The following is a 17,718-nucleotide window of genomic DNA, read 5'->3' on the forward strand; positions in this document are numbered from 1 at the left end:
TATTTTCAAAATCACAGTGTTTCAGGGGGGCAGAGGAGTCAGTGCTGATTAGTGCTGCCCCTCCCAACACACAGCACACTAATTACATCCCAGCAGGTTGATAAAGAGTCTGGTTTAACTGGGTGATGGAATGAAACAAGTGGGAGTTGTTTTGCTTTTCGTTGCCCAGTGTTTCACACACTTCTAGCGGCAAACCCTCTTCGTTGCCAAGACAACCGCGAAGAAATACGAAATCCAGAACAATACCCTGTGTACAAGAAGCCTCGTATTCTTTAGTGCACGCGTTCATTTTGAATGTCAAGAGAAACATTGCCCTCCACATCAATCCAGGTAAGTCCAGGTAAAGGTATAGGTGATGTCTGTAAGATTATAATGACTTGCATTTATAGATGGTCTTTTGTCCTGATGGCTGCCAAAGCTTGAGGGCTGGCACCGAGAGCCCGAGCAATGTTATTCCTGTAGCGTAGTGTTACCTATAACTGGCCAGACAGTACCAGGAGGATTCCTTAGGGCTGTCATGAAAATAAGACAGGGCTGGGGCGCTGACTGCTCTCCCCAGCCTGTGCTGCATGTGAAGGTGTCTGCAGCGAGCAGGGAACGCCAGGCTGTGATGATCTGCCTTTGCAGTGGTTTCTAAAGATTTCTCAGACAGCTGAATGCAAGGTAGTGCAGCCATAAATGTCTTTTCACTCAATAATTCGGATGGACTGAGCTGTGCTTGGTCTTTAGGTCAAAGGAAATATAAATGTGACTTAAGCTTCTTTACTTAAGGTCTTGGCTCAATGCAGGACAGTGGAAGGTCTGGAGCTTTGGGTTTGTTAATGCTTATTTATTTAACCCTAATGAATGTACATTGGACAAAGGTCCAGGAGGTCAGAATAAACATCTTCAGAGACTCTTAGGGCATCCTCTTGCAGAGACTAGCCTTGGGAACTTTTCTGTTTCTCAGAGAAAGGCTATACGCAGTTTGCAAATATAAGCCTCGCTTTTCGAAATTCTCTCCAGATCATCTTTAAGCTTCCCATTTTATTCTAAGTGGCAGATAATAAGTGATAATTTTTCTCTGAAGAATGCTAGGAATACTGGTTTTACCACACTTGAAGCTGGCATTGACCTCCTCGTTAGGAATGGCTGCACCTGTAGAAAGTAATTTAAGATTTCCACTCGGTTAAAGCTCTTTGATAAATAGGGGAGCAGCAGTTGGAGCAGGGGACACTGGATTCTGCATAGCAATGCATCCATTTTACTGTGCACCCAGTGTGAAGACAAATCCATTTCAGCCTGCCTTGAATCATAGCAGCATCCCAAAAGTAAGCAGGAGAAATGCCATCATCTTTTGCACCCTTTTGTTCTTTGGCTCTCCGGTCCCTTGGTTATGTCCTTTTGTATCAGCTGCCTGTCAGGATGTTCCCAGAAGGAATCTTGGCAGCATTATGAGTGTATCCTGATGAACTTGGTCTTTACATGGGCAGGGATCCCTGGGGGACTGTAGCCTCCTCCCTTCTGCTGCACCCCTGGAACCACATCACATTCCTCCGATTGTGTGCTGGGATCCAACGACTCCAGGACTTTTGGCTCCAAAAGGCAAGTAGCAAGCAGGAGTAGCTGGTAGTTTGGTGTAACAGGAGCACCAAACCAGCAGAACAAACCAGTTGGTGCTGAGGACTCCATGTCTATACTATTGACACTTGGGGGTTTCTAACCTGAGACTAGCACTAGCTTAGTCCTACAGACTGAGCTCTGAAACTGTGCCGCGGTATGAACCAAAGCACAGTGAGTCAGGGATTCACTTCTGAAGCATGCTCCTGATCCAGACTAAGACACAGATGTAGTTTAGCATTTTAGGAGCAGAGGATCCAACTAGCCAGTGCTGAAAAGCAAGTGTTGCATATTTGACCATCATGGCGAGCTCTGAAGCACAGCTAGTTCTGCTTTTATGGCTCCATCAGCATGTTCAGAGTTTCAGCTTCCATTTATGTGACAGTCTCTCCCTGGCTGCGGGAGAAGGAGCCTTGTGAATGAGACATGGGGCTGTTCCTTCAAGCAGCAACCCTGGAAGCAGCAGTTCTGCACTGTGCCTCATTTGTCTGCCTGAAGAACGAACTCTACAGTGCACTGAGAACCATCACACCTCCATCCTATTAAAAGACACATCCCGTTAGAGTTTCGGGTGAGGCATCCCTGAGCTCAGGCCACTCTCTGCTCCTGTTTTAGCACCTAGAAACAAATTGCAAACTCCTTGCTTCTCAGGAACAAAGGAGGTAGGTGAAAGAACTGCAATTTCATAAACTGTCGAGTGGGAGTTGGAGCTATTATAGAACATCCCGTTCCAAAAGGAAACAAATGACAGTCTGATGCTGCCGGGTAGTAGTGACGTACGTGGCTGCAGCATGAGTCAGTCTATGTGAGATTCAGATACGGACCTAGAGGGAAAACATTTGTGGCAGCAGGACAGATCACATGCTCATAGATGGAATTACCTCAGCCCATTTTTCATGCGTGTGTTAAGATATTTGCTGCACGCCTTGAGCAAAAGGCAAATAGCAGCACAGAGGAAAAAGTCGCATGTAGGAGCCGTTCTATCTGTCTCTTCTTGCAGCCTCCTGCTTCCCACCCACACTCCTGCACAGACGGTGATAATGTATCACGAGCCTTTTGGTATATCACTGTTTCGTTCAGTAAAATGGAATGTGCTGTTGTTATTGTTGTTATTTGTGTTATTTGGAATCCCAAAGCATGTCCCATTCCAAAGGCACAGGTCCATGAATGGGACAATTAAGTGAATTATTAGGAAAATATTTTGTTTATCGCTGAAGTGGTGTCTCGCTTTAACAGTCTACAGCTTGGTTGAATGCTTGTATTCATTTAAAAATGAAAACTGAAGCCTAAGGATCCTTTTAAGGCCCTAAAGGAGTCTGTAAAGCTAATTCTCTGGTATGTGGGGGATGTGTAACAATGTATAAATTGTGAAATGAATTGGCTGTTTACTGGAAAGTTATGGTGATCTCGTGGATAACGTCAGTCCAAGATAAGAAACTTTGGCCATGGTTTGAGGACAAGGAAGCTTTAGTAGAAATACTACCTTGAGGTATTCCCATCCCAGACATTTTTCCCACCATTTTGCTCCAGCGCAGCCCTCTCCCAGTTGTGCCCAAATAACTCCTCATGTGACTGCAGCAAGCTCCGTCAGGAACTGATGTGGGTTAAAAACCGTGAACAAAATGCCCTGTAAAATAGGAAGGATTTTGTTTTCTTCCCCTTTTTTTTTTTGTTTTGTTTTTGCAGTTTATTTCAACTACATCAGTTCCCCGATCAGCGTGGCCCCTGGGAACAACAGTGTTGGCCCAGCTGAAAGGCCCAAGTGTTCTGTGGCAGAAGGGAAACGCTGGCAGGGGCTGATGGTGGGAACTCTGTGACAGCGTTGCCACCAAAATCTGCAAATCAGTAAACCGTAGCTGGTAAAACATTGCTTCATTCAGCAGCAAAACAGAACAGCTGCTGTCCCTCTAGAAGGGGAAAAAAAAGGGGATGTTGTTTGGCTACAGAGTGTGTCTTCGCCAGGGTTGGAGGACAAGCTGGGGGAAGGATTTGGGTCCAGGGCACTGAAGTCTCATGGACAAAAACGACCTCAGAAAGCAATAGCAGCCATCAGGTGTTTCCCATCTCTTGTGCTGGAATCTCATAAATGTATTTGACCTTTTCATGGCGGTTCAGTCAAATCTAAAGCAGAACTGCAGGTCAGAGTTGTAGTCTAACCCTCAAACAGGACCAAAATAGTGAGCTCAATGATTCAGAGCAAAAGCAGAACTCTCCTCACACTGGAATGGAGAAATTTGGTTTGTAATTGCCTTATTGACGTTTAAAGCAATGTTAGACTGGGGGAGCTCACCCAGCACCCTTCCCCACTAGACATGGAGGAGGCTTTGCTGGTGTAGTTTAAACCAAGTCCATAGGTGAGCAAACCACTCTGGGACAGCTCTAATCTCCAGCAACGCTAGCAGAAGCAAACAGGTAGAAAAATGCTTCATTACACATTTTGCTTATAGCAAAGCCCTGGCAAACCAGGCTGACTGCTCCTGCCACAGAGGGAAGGGGACTGGCTTGAAGCACGTGGGGTGCCTATCTCCTCAAAACGGCAAGCCCAGAGCTGTAGCGGTCTCCCTGAGTTATCATTATCTGCTGCATCCTTCCATCTCCCCTCCTATGCTCTGGCATGGGCACCCTCCCCTCTTATAACTGAGGTGGCAACATTTTGTTTGCACAGCTGAGCACTCTTGAGCTGACTCTGCATCCATCAAGGTCGTTAAGTCATTCAATCCCTTCACCAAAATACCTGTAGTAGCCTCTGGTCAGAGCTACAGGACTGCGCTGCTGCTGGTGTAGCTAGCAGCACCGGAGGGGTAACTTTCCTGTGGTACTACAAAGCAGCTTTCCTGGGAATGGTTTGCCAGTATTGCAAAATGGTAATTTTACACCCATAAAGAGCTCTTATTGTAGTCTTAAAGCAGTCTTGAAAACCAGCTGCACCCTCTCTGTCCCGGTCTCAGATGAAGTGCCAGCCCCGTCAAAGAAAGAGGTGTCTGCAGCACGTGCCGGTGTCCCACGGTGGCTGCCGCAGGTAGCAAGAGCCGGCAAGGCTTTAGCGTGCGTGCGGCACTGCTCCGGGGATGCCGGGAGAGGGGTTGCCTGCTAGCAGGTGTGAAAAACAGGGCTGCTGCAGCTGCTCCTCCTCCGGCTCGCCGGCTGGCATCCCCCACAACAGATCGCTTGCTGTAGCCGTCGGCCTGTGCCGAGCCGCGCTCTCGGCTCCTCGCTCTCCCCGACGAACGGTCCCGGGCGTTATACTCGGCACGAGGCTCCAAGCAAATGGCGAGGGGCAGCCGGCGCGCTCGGCCCGGCCGAGGGCTGCGGAGGGGCTGATGTCACCGGCCCGCAGTCCGCGGGCATGACTCACGCGGGGGAACAGAGGGCTCTTCACGGGCCGCAGGAAAACACGAGCTGCGTGGGAGGTGGCGCGGGAGGGCGGCGCTCCAGGAGGGAATGAGACAAAGGTGCTGGAATGACCCTGGGAGCTTGTGGGGGGCCACACCTCGGCCCCCAGCACGGAGGGTTGGAAAGAGGTCACCTCCTATTTGGATTTCTTTCCCTTCGGTTGTTTTGAACAATTCTGCCCTTGTTTTAAGACAGGGTCGGGGCGGGAGAGGAATGGTTTTGTTTTAGAGGAATTCCCTGCGACTTGAGCTGCCCGAATTAGTCAGGAACAGGGGAGATGGGGCAGAGGAGGATGGTACATGTCCAGAAACAGTACGTAGGCAGGGAGCTCGGGCTGCCCCGACAGCGTGAACAGTCGTGGCCGAGGCATGTCCTATCATTAAGGTACCTTTGTAGGGGTGTCTCGCTGCCCCTAATGTGCAGTCAGCTGTTCTGCATCAGCAAACTGTTGCGGGACTGATGGAGGTGCACAGCACCAGGGCAATGTTTTTAGCAAAGCCAAGGTGAAGCAAATTACATGAATGAGCACAAATATAATCAAACCTGGTGTCACCAGAGAAGGGAGGCATCTCCTGGTGCCTGCCAGAGTCGTTAAGATGGAGGGGAAGGGAGGATGCTTGGGGTCTGCGTGCAGAGCTGATGCTGCTGCCTCTTGGGGAGGGGGCTCACGCCGCTGCTTCTCTGTGTGTAAAGTCAAATTCCTAAAAGTGACGGCACTTGTGATCATGCTGACATGAACAGTGGTTTCTGAGCATTTCCGAAAGTCTTTGAAATTGCCTAAAGAAAAGCATCGAGTACTGATGATGATAGAGTGTATTATATCCAATTATATGAACCCTGGAATCAGCTATTTCCCCTTTCTTCCGTCATTCTGATATAATTGGAAGCAGGAAGACATTCACAAAAGAAATATTGTTTCTGTGAGCCACCCAATGCAACCCATTTTTGCAGATTTTCGCTGAAGGTTCAGAACCAGCAAATTGAAATAATCCTACAGGCTTACATAGAGTCTAAACTGGCCGCTGCATCTGATTTTTCTAAATGGTTCTTTTATGTCTGCAAGGAACCAAGTGAAACTTCCGGATTTAAATATTATTGAACTGTAAGACTTTGGAAATCCAGATCCAGCTGTACATCAGCTTCAGAGCCTGAAGTTAATACTTGTTATTATGAGTGCACATGCTGGGAATCAGGATGAATAGCAAACATGCAAATTCAGGAATCAAATTCATGGAATCAAAATAGACAGCTAGTTCCATTAATGGAGAGGCAGGCAGAAGCACTGAGAGTGATTTCCTATAGATGTGAGGTCACACTTGAATAAGTTGATATGGTTGTCAGGATTTTATGAAAATGCTCACAAACTGCAAAGTTTCATGAATTTTCTCATGACCAGAGTTTCACACCGTGTTTACTATTTGCTATTCACTACTATCACTTTTCACTAATAGAGTCAGGAAAACAATGTCAGGTGACTGGTACGATCGATCAACATATCTAATGAATAGCCAGGACTGAATAGTCGGAGCAAAGGGATGGTGAATGCCTTAGAGTTAGAAAGTGATGGGCCATGATTTTTTGTGGGTAACAAATGAAGTTCGAAAAATATCAGCTTTAGTTTTCAAATTATTTGCTAACTAAGATAGGGACGTGTGCTAAATTTGCAATTAATATTATTTTAAAAAATAGATCAAACAGCTCGAGCAGATTTCCTCTAACTGACAAGTTCCATTAAACAAGAAAGCTCATTCTTAGTAGGAGATTTTAATATAACACTGAGAACAGAGAACAAAACAATGAATGGAAACATATCAGCAGTCAATTTCCTGGGTATTCAAGCCTGCATTATACTTTGTTCTTTGCTACAGCCACGGCTCTGTAATTATCAAGCGTATTCATGGGACTTTTTCCTATTGACACTCAGCATGAGTGTGGCTGGAAAGAGATTAAGCTTTTGTGGCAGCCATTTGAATTTGTCTAACTAAAAACAACCTGCAAGGCTGTGGGGAACTGTATGTCTTAGGGGATTTGTGATGGTCTGCAGAACCTATGGGTCACAGGTTCAGACGTGTGTTGGTAGCGCGCAGGACTTGCAGCTCTGTAACGCCGGCTTGGCAGCTGGCTGCGGTTGCTGCTTGCTGGCAGAGCTGGCACAGTCAGGAAGCAATGACTGATGATGGGGCAGATGCTTGAAGTTGTTTCTCTGTTGTATGACTAAGACGTGCTTGTTGGACTACGAATGGGGATCGCTGGGTAAGCCATTGCCCATCGGCTTTTCCTCGGAAAAGGAGCTTCATTCCTCCAGGATTTCATCCAGTCTTTCCCATAGACTCTATAGCTGCTTCTCAACTGGTACTTCAAGCTGACTCCTAGGTCACACAGGCCAGGTGATCTCCCACCCATGCTACCAGTGGAGCTTCATTTTGCTATTAACCGTTGTCTTCGTGCTTCTTATGCACCCCATGGCTAGGAATTCACCGCAGTGTGGGAAGTGGCCTTTCTAGGAACTGGTCTCTGGACAGCTTTTCATGCAGGTTTGCCTCTCTTTGCAGGAGATACGGAGAGGATGTGGTGGGGAGTGAGGAGCAGGGCCTGGGGGCTGCTGGTGATGGCTGTGAGGAAGGTGTAGGGGTGGGCACGTGGCAAGTGGACTGCAGGGAGGTGAGGCAGGCAGATGTGGTTGAGGACAGGAGTCCTGCAGAGCTGTGAGAGAGGGAGCTGGTAGCACCCCCAGCCTGAGGATATCCAGAAGGTTCATGTTAACACTCAGGTAAACAGAGCCTTGATTTCATTTGCAGTAACCTGGCGTTTCCCTTCCGTAGCTGGACAAAGCTGTGCCCGTGCCCAGATCCGCCGTCCAGGCAGGAAGCGTTTCTCCCAGGGAACACCACATCTCTTTGCCGTTCGGTGCAAGTGCGGGTGGAAATTCAGCTCCTCAGCTTGCAGCCCCGTTTCATTCCTCAGACTTGAGCATGCACCATGTCTTTTTACACAGTCCTCTGTTTCTGTGTAAACAACCATTTTAGCCAAAGGTGGAAAACCAAAATCCTGTTTACTTAGGCTCCTTCGCAGTCCCATAGAGCAGGAGCGTTAGTGTTGGTGTTCTGGCTCAACTCCAACTCAGGTAATTACTGTGCATTCTGCCCTACTTACACCCCCCCTGTAGTTTCAATTAGAGCAACTGTTTTCATTTTTCTTTCCTGCCCTGTCGAGTATTAATACAGTTGCTGTTAAGCTGCTCGTGTGGTCCCTCACTTAGGTGTTGTGTTTCCATGGTAAAGGCAGACATCCTCATGCATACCTGGACTGAATCCTCATTGGCACAAACTGATGTAATTCCGTCATGGAGCTGTGTTGATTTACACCATGTGAAGATACGGCCTTCCAACACAGACAGCCACATTCTTCTCGCTAATTAAAGGCTCTGTATGAATGCTCATGATCTATTTATTTTTCTACTTGCTCTTCAGCTAGGTTTGCAAATAACCTGAGGTTCGAGTAGGCATTTACACTTATGGTCACAGTGGTGGTATATAGAGAATACAGAATGCAACTTTTTAACGTGCCTTCCCCCAGCTATTCAAAAGTGGCTCTGTAGGGATATGTGAGCTCTTTCACTCTTGGTTGTTGTCAGGTAGATAGAGTTCATAATGGGTGATGTTTTATGTTACGAATTGCTGGAAAATGTGTTCTTTGGAAACAAACCTCTCCAAATTTATCAGGAGAATTAGGAACATGGAAGGATGCCTGAAAGCTACACAGCGACAGGAGATTACATGCTTGCAACTTAAGCCACCTGGCATATTGAGCATTAATGTTCACAGCTGAGGGCCACAGCACTTATTATGCTGTTTATCTGATCAAGAGAGCCTTCCTTTCATCTGGTAAAGAACTTGGCTTGAAATGGCATGAGTTTGGGCTGGTGGGCTATGTGACACACAGTGGGGTGAGGTTTGCTGTCTGATTCTCCAGTCTATCATGTGGCCCATCAGATGGTTATCACCGTCACATGCATGGGCTGAATGGATTGATGTTTGGCTGAATGGAGACTTAAGGAGATCATGGCTTAGGTTGCTCAGCTGCTCAAGGCCATGGTAGCTGGAGTCATGGAGACCTTTCTAGTGACCTCCCACTAGAATAAGACCCATGTGCAGAGATACAAGAGGCTGTCTGTGATTTTCTACGTAAAATAAGCAGACATTACCATTCCCAGCGCTCCTGTTGCACAGTTTTCTGAAATGCACAAAATGCATTTGTGGCTCAGTTCTCAGCAGCAAAAGAAGCTGGGAGCAGATTCTCTGCAAACATCTGGTTGATTCACATAGGAAGCAGTCGAGTTGCCTACCCATATGCGCCTGGCACTATATAAGATACTGTGATATACTACAGTGCCTCCACATGTCCCACATGAGCTCTGTCTGTCCCTAAAAGAGGATGTGGGTCTCCTGTAGGTCCTGCATTTTACCTACCAGCCCCATGCAGGTGTCACAAGCTTTTAAAGTAGCTCTAGATGCCTATATTCAGACACCTCAAGCCTACCCACTGGTGAAGTGATTCAGCTGAAAAAATACTGATAAAATTTGTCTTTAAAATGAGATGTTGGGAAATGAAAAGATCCTTTGTAAATTTAGTAGCGTTTTCATTCTAGATTAAAGCTAAAGCTGTACCCTCAGTACCAGTGGGAGATGGGCTGGCACCTTCACTCAGCAGCTGAGTGGTCTCCTGGTTTGGAGAAACTTGGGAATGGGATGGATGGATACCTGCGACTGATGGGTGTGTGTCAGCACCTCTCACAGGTGGCATCATGCTCAAGGCAGCACTGAGGCAGGTATATTAAATTGCTGGGTTTAGACTGCAGTAACTCCTGTCCTGGATGCTGTTTTCAGGGTGTTACAAGCTTCAGTAATCCTGAAGCCATTCACACTAGCTGTCTTGTCTTAAGATGGTCAGACATCTGGTCCAGTATGACCTGGTGGGTGTATAACAGTGATACAAAAGGTCCCTGTATGCTTCCCGGTCCCAGGGCAAGTGCAGATCAGCTAAGCTCAAGGATCAGAGACCAACCTGCATCTCATTTTATCTGAACTCCAAATTCTTATTATTTCAGGTAAACCATCCTGACTTTGCCTGTTCTCTCACTGCTGTTTTTTCTTAATAATGTATTTTTATCCATATGGGGAAATATTTTGTGTCTTCAACAGCTTACCCAGGCTTCTCAATTTCTGAAATGACGGTGGCACTGTAGGTTTAAAATGACAGTCAGCGTAACCCCAGAGCTGACCACCACTCTCTCTTCCTTATGCAGTAGCTGTTTGCAGAGTCAGTGCAATTCTTTATATACAGGGTTTTTTCACCCCCTTCATGCAAAACAAAAGGGTTTGGTTGTTTTCTCAAAGCAAACAGTCTGTGTCAGCTGTCTCACACTAACAAAAAAAAAACCCAACCAAAACAGCATGAGCTTTTATATCCACGTCCATGAGTGGCAGGTCACAGGTTCCCTGCAGAAGTGATGGGGAAGGTAAACAGCTCAGAGCACGCCATGTTTGCCATGCCATTCCACTGCACAGCAAAAGCTGTCCCCAGCCTTTCTCCCTCTTACGCAGCAAATCACATACTGCTTTGTAAATAGCAGTTAATAAAAACAAGCTAAATGATTGCTCTTTACTAGACTCTTATTACAGCCTGCCCAAGACTTTTCCCTTGCACAAAAGGACTGTAGGAATTTAGCCACCATGAGCTAAACCAGGGAAGGTCTTAACTCTTCAGCTGAATATAAAAACAAATCAAATATGAAGGAATACACTTTTCGTATTGTGCTCTTCCAGAAAAAGAAAATTCTAAGAAGACAAAAGCCCAAAACACCGGAAGGTTTTATTTGTACTGGTCTGTATGAAGTCAGTTATTATCCTATCAATTGTTTGTGTAGCCACTGTTTACACAAGTGAAAGATGGCACATAAGAACACGTACCAGCAGTCTGTGTTTTCTGATGAGGCCCCGCAGTGCTAAGAGCGGGAGCGGGGAGCCTGGACGCTGTCTGGCTGTCCCCTTGGTGGCTCACGCTGGGGATGCGATTAGCCACCTGCAATTTAGAAGAGCTTTAGGGATGTGCTGCATCTTGATGGCTGCCTCTGTGGGATCAGGCTGGTACCACCATTTCTCCCCAGCCATGCCCAGGGGAGGGCTATGGTTTGCTGCCTGATGCCTGGAGGTAGTTGCTCATGAGGGGGTGTTCTTCAGGCTGCAGTTTTGGTGCAATAAGAGCAGGAGAGCCCATCGCTCCCTGACACCTTCGTCTAATGTTTGCAAAGGGTGTAATTGTGGTATCCCGCCCAGCTTTTGCACGGGGTTTAGAGGAGAACAAGCAGATGGAAATCGGGTTTAAACTACCCTCACCTCCTTGAAATCACTTCTCAGAGAATTATTTACCAGGTAGCGTGAGCCTGGGTAACATACACCGGACCATAACGAATCATAAGATTGCTGACAGAGACCCGACCTCAGCTGTGCACAGAGGGAAAAAGGACGGTTTTGAAATCAATTTGCTATCTAACCAGTTGCCAAGGTAGAGGTTTTAACAGAATGGATGATACTGTCCCTTCTTAACTCAAATCCTGCCGGCCACATTTCACACCATCTGGAGTTTGTGCAGAGCCCACTTTGGGAAGCCAGCCAATAAAGAATTACAATAATCTAATCTTGTCACAATAAAAGTGTGAATAACCATTTCAGAGTCTGACTGGAAAACTACCGCAACTTGTCAATGCCCCTTAGATGGTGGCCGAGAGGGCATCTGATGACACACTGAAAAGGGCGTCTCGGGAGATAAACAGGAGTTGGCTCGTACCAGCCACCGAGCTGAAAACAGTCGGACTTTCATCAACCAAAACAAAGGGCAGAAGGAGAATGTAACTGCTGGGCTTGGGAGAGATGATGCCTCCCGTCCATGCTGATCCCCATGGACACCAAGGCACATGGCACTTTTTGGGAGGGCTGGGCCTATGTTTTTGCAGCAGTTGCTCCAGAGCCACTATCTTTTAATCCTCTGCAGCAGTCTCTGCTGGAAACCTTTGGTTTCACACTTTTAATTGTTTCTCAGACGGGATGCAGGTTGGTCTGGTCTTTGGTTTCCAGTGTTTCGGAGTCCTAGTGATGAATTTTTTTCTCCCACCCTGGCAAAGGATTGCCACATAGCTTTCCCCACATTGTTTGTATGCGGCAAAATGGATGATTTCACTGTAATGGCCACTAAAAATTTTAAATGGCAGCTTTCGGGACTCACTGGTGCCTGGGAGACAAGGCATTTGCTTTAGTAGTGTTCATGGCTTGACATAAATTTGCTTCTTAGCATCACCTTAGAAAGAATCCCGGGACTCACCAGCGTGAGCGTGTGTTTTGCCACCTCTTAATTCTCCTTGCACCGCGCTCTATCTTTGCTTAGTCTGGTGCGTTGTAGATGCTTTCTATTTCCATCATGTCTTCTCTTTCAGTCTGGCTGCTATAGGGAGTGAAGGATAACTGCAGAAACCTGTGTCAAACTGTCTGAATAAGAAACCTGCACTTCATGCTACTTACAGAAAAATTCTGCTTCTTTTTTCAAGGGATGTTCCCAGAATAGGCACAATTTAGGCAAAACAGAATGACTCTCATTGACAAACAGGTGCCTTTATGCTGCTCTGCAGCACTGAAGAAGCACTGAAAAAGTCCCTTTTGCACGCACTCACAGGTAAAACAGTGTGAGTGACTTGCCCAAAAATCCCATAAGCAAAAGCTGGCCAAGCCTGGCCCCACCTCTAAGCATTTCATTTTCTTTGTAATTCTCCAGCAGCCCATAGTAGGCTGGAGAATTCACGTATTGTGAAAGGGTCCCAAAGCAGGGCTTGCTGTTGCTCTCGGTTTAGGTGAAGGGTATTTCCCTGTTGTTACTGGCATTGAGCTGTGTGGTCGCTTCCAAGGCAGGCTGCTCTGCACACAAGGAGAAGTGATGCAAGCTGTGGATTGATGCAAGAAGCTTGCTGTCACTTGCTAAGTGCAGGAAAGGGACCATTGTTGGGGGTAAATCCCTCAGTTCCAGCCCACCTAACCAGCAGCCTGGTTTCTGCTTTGTGCCTGGAGTTGGTGTTTCGGCTGCCTGGAAACTGCTGTGGAGTGAGGTACAAGGATGTTGATAGGATTAAATCACTGAATTCAGTGATTTCAACATTATTTTGCACCTCTCCCGTTTTTGTTTCTAGCCCCACGGCCTATTGGAGCCACCTTTTAGGCAGTAAGTTTATTAGGGTAGGGACCTGACTTTTACAAACCTCATCATTTGTTTCAAACCAGAAGTAACTTCACTTTTGCTAGTTCAGGTCAGTGGAGTTACATCCCTAAATCATGGGGAATTAGGATGAGAATAGTCCCTGTAGCACGTTCTCTCTGCAGTACCTTGCACAAAGACAAGAGTTATAAAATAATTCAGGTGAAGTTTCCGGAGTGGTTATCATCAAGTCAGGCACTGATGGGCTGAAGGTTTAAATCCATTGTAAAGCATGGACCTCAAAGGAAGCAGCCCCAGCATCACTGGCTGGGGCTCTTAAAGAATGTCATCTCTTGATACCCAAAAGCCCAGTGGCAAAGTCCTCAGCTCCTTTATGCAAGAGTGTGCAGAGCGACCACCATTGTTTACATCACCCATCTTGGGTTGCTTAGTGCTTCAGAAAAGGGCAGCTTGCGTGCATCGCCCAGAGAAAGAAGATGAGCCCTGATGTGCCATTCAAAACCATTGGTCTGGCCTTTCTGGATCCAGCTGTAGGCAAGGGCTGGGGTGAAACATGTCGTGGGAAGGCAGATAACACAAACATGAAAGCAGCACAAAACATGAGAGCCTATAAATAGCAGGAAATAAAGAACAATACTGTGATAAAATCCATAAGACAATAAAGACCAATGTGGCAGAGACCGTTTCCCCCCCACCCTTCTCCAGAGTTTCTCCTATTTCCCAAAGCTGCAGAGATCATCTGACTGCTGTGTGGTAAAGTCCAGTCAGTTAAGCACCAACTCAAGTGCTTGGAGCCTTACACAAAGTATTTCAAAACCCTGTTCCTTTTTCTTTCTTGATGTCCTGCCATGGCTATTGTGGTATTTTAAACCATTCCCAACTTACCAGCTCGTCAGAGCAAGGAGAAAAGAGGGAAGAGGAAGGGGGAAAAAAGCCCTATGGAGATTTAAACTCATTAACAGCCTTTATAGGGTTTCAGACATTTTTGTGGTAATTCTTTGGAAAGGACACATCCACGATGAGCTGGGGTTTATTTTGCCACTGGCATAAGAAATGAGACTTGTTTCCAAGAAAATGTTTGCTGTTTACCAAGAGGAGGGCAAATGTAACCAGAAAATGGCAATGGATGTGAACTAGGAACCTTGTTTAAATTTTGGGTAATTACCAGCTCCTGACCTGGCCCCTCTGAACTAGATCAAGAACCAAGCAAGTCTCTGGCAGCTCCTCCATAGAGTTAATCTATGGCTGTGCAGTGGGCACTGCAAAGTTCCCTCCCTTCTCTGGCAGCAGCAACTCAAGACAGTTAATTATCCTGAGAGATATTCATCACTCATAAGCCTGGATCTCAGAGGAACAAGTCCTGTCAGGAGGTAACCGCTCTGTGGGCCTAAAATGTCATGAGAACAGCTCACAAGTACACATCTTGCTGTTTTGGAGTGTAAACTTCTCTGGGGACCAGATTTTCCTGGGTATTTCTGCAGGACCCTGCCCCGTGGTGCCCTAATTTCTCAACCAAATCTTCAAATGGGGTAACACTAACTTATGTGAAAGGAGTTAGGCCGATTTATGGCAGTGGAGGATTGAGGCCTTATTGTAGAGAACAAGAGGATTATGTTGGCTTCAGAGTTAATGTCAGAGCTGGGACTGGAACTCAGGAATTACTGGGCAGGTCTCTCAATTGCTTCTGTTAGCTTTAAAGAGGGAGTTGTGCTGAGGAAAACCTCCAAGAATATCCGATTTAATGGCAAATCCACTCTTTCTTGTCCATGACCGGTTCTAAGATGCCTGCCTACTAATGAACATGGCTTTTTGTGCTCAAACAATGGAGTTTTTCCCTCCTGGCCCACCAAATCCTCTTACAGGATCCCACCAGGGACACTCAAGGACAAGTTCGGAGGTGACGCAAAGAGAGAGGTGCATTATGTAAAAGGTAACCACTTTGGTTCACGGGGATCAGAGGTGACAGCAAGGTCTGAGGAGGTCTAACTAAAAGGTTGACTGGCCACCACTAGTGCTACGTCACACTCCATCGTGAGGCATGGCTAATGAACAGGGGGATTTATGGCCCTCCACAGCTGGGAGCTGGATTTCTGCGTACATGGGACTGTGTCCCACATTAAGCTCTTCAGCTTTGTGTCCCTTCATGCTCCATTATGCTGTTTTCAACTCTGTTTTGTGGAGGCAGAAAGCCTCAGAGGATCTCCCTTCAACCCCATGGACTGCTTCTTCCATCCGAGGCCATATTTTGATCCTAACTAATGTTTACAATTTTCTTCTGTAGGGCAGTGGGGCAGATATTCCTGTTCCACTTCTTTTTTTGGAGAGGTAAGAACATTTTGAGCAGGGAGATGAAGCCAATCAGCCAATTTGTATCTTCTGACTCCTCCTCAGTACTTTAACCCTCTTTCCTGGACTACTGCAATGTTTGTAAGGGGTCCTGGTGGCTAGACATTTGACTTCATCTGATTTATGAAATTTTGCTTGTTCTGCCTTTCTTGATCATTAGCCCACGAGGCAGCTTGCGTGCTTTTCTGTATCCAACACTTCTTTCTGCCTTTTTTTTTACGTTTCCAGAAGGACTTGTTCCTTAGAACAGATGAACCACATACTGAGAAAACGAACAGGCCAGCTTGTCTAGTGCTCAGCACCCACCATTGAGGACAGATTTTCCAGAGAGCTCAGTTTCCAAGGAGGCATCTAAATAAGTGACAGATACTCAAAAATGGAAATGTGCCCACTTATTTTGGTGCTCAACTAGTGCTAGAGCTGCTTTGAAAAACTTGCTCTGCTACGGCTGTTCTCCTTCGCTTACACTACACGACTTCCAAATCTCCCTCTTTGGTACGCTATTTATGTCCCTCTTCCGTTCTTACCCTCGTGCCATGCTCCATCCCACAGGTCTTGACTGGCCTCCTCCTGCTCGTTGCTGTGTCCTTCTGCCATCATTAAAAGGTCAGCATGTACATACACTCACATTTCCTTCAAGGAGCCCATCAGGGCTAATGCCCCCAAATGCAGAACATATGTGCAACATAAATTAATTGTTAAGGCTAATGCTGATTGAAGTTTGGTAATTCAGCCTGCAGGATATACCATATGTTTGAAGTGTATTGTCCAAGTTTAGATTTTAAACTCCCAAGGGCAGGGACCACTCCTTCCTCTATGTTTACATAGCATCAATAAGACCAACAGTGCTTGTGTCTGAAATACGTTAACCTTAGCCAATGCATTGTTAAGTTTAATAATGACTAGCTAACATTAAAGCACAATGGATAAAATATATAGACAAAAACATTTTTTGGCAGAGATTTTTGTCATGCTTTTGGTGCCAGATTCCTACCCAAGTAAATGGCCATTGGTCATCTGAATCATTGACATTGTCTTGGAAAACTCACCCTTCTTATTGCACCATCCTGGTTTTCCCTTGTTCAGCAATTGACACTAAGCCATGGACCACTATTTCGGGTAACGTAGCCAGAGCCCACCTAAGTGAGAAGTCTGGAATAGGAAGGCACCTAAATGAGATGCCAGACAGCGAGCTCTGGGGATCACAGAGCCAGGGTGTAGATGGGCAAAGGAAAAAAAAAGATTTTGAATGCAAGAACTTAATGTCATTTCTTATTATTTATCTCATTAATCTGTAGTCCCCAGAAACCACACTCAAAGTTTACTGTGCACAGGCCCTCCAGCGGGAGGATAAGAGAACTATAGGAATAAATCCAAACCCTATCTGCACTGACAGGCTGTTTTTCAGTGCGAGTTATGCAACATGTTAGTACCTCTAGGTATAGGACCAGTGGGATTTAAACTTGTACAGCAGATGGTCCGTGCATCATTGCTGGAATGCGCCTGCTGACCCTAGGGCAGAGCCTGAATGGACTTCAAAAGAGAGACTGAGCATGCTTCAAAGTGTTATTGTTTAAATGTTCCACTAAATGGGGACTCCGGAACAAAATATCTAGCTGAGGTCAGTCTGAAAAATGTCAACACACATAATGAGAAAACAGCATGTTGTGTGAGAAAGAATATTTCGTAGGGGTATTCTGGCTATTTTGAGTTGAAAAAAACACTTTTATCATGTGTGTCAGCAGGTTGTCATAATCTTAAGTGTCTTTCCTCGTGAGCTGGGAGCTTCATTTGCTTTTGTTGGAAAGAGCAAGGTATGTATGTGAAGGTCACAAAAGCCTTCGGAAAGTGTGGTTTATCCACAGGCAGGTACATTGGGAGAACCGTCAACCAAAGTTATGGCAAGGGTGTGTTGCAATACAGCATTGACTTAGCCTTGACAGCCTCCCTCCCACTCATTTCAGAGGAAAGCTTGTAAGGACTCTGTGTTTGGTTTAAGAGCATGATCCTGTGATTTATAATTGTGTACTGTGTTCTGTTCTGTTCCTCCCAAAGCCCATAATGCCCGCTCATAGCATATTCTTTCACTGGTGTAATCCACAAGTTTTGGCTTCTCCTCAC

The 17,718-nt window shown here is 46.1% G+C and overlaps 1 protein-coding gene across 1 annotated transcript in view; it reads left to right on the top strand.

Moving 5' to 3' along the window:
* Positions 1-218: 218 nt before the first annotated feature.
* Positions 219-17,718, top strand: part of SLC6A6 (solute carrier family 6 member 6) — a 96,857-nt gene continuing 79,357 nt past the window's right edge. The window contains exon 1 of the mRNA XM_076346430.1: positions 219-330. The gene's annotated coding sequence lies outside the window, so the exon portion shown is untranslated. The remainder of the gene's footprint in view (positions 331-17,718) is intronic.

This window comes from Aptenodytes patagonicus, chromosome 8 (genome assembly GCF_965638725.1).
Source record: "Aptenodytes patagonicus chromosome 8, bAptPat1.pri.cur, whole genome shotgun sequence".
In the NCBI taxonomy this organism is placed as follows: Eukaryota; Metazoa; Chordata; class Aves; order Sphenisciformes; family Spheniscidae; genus Aptenodytes; species Aptenodytes patagonicus.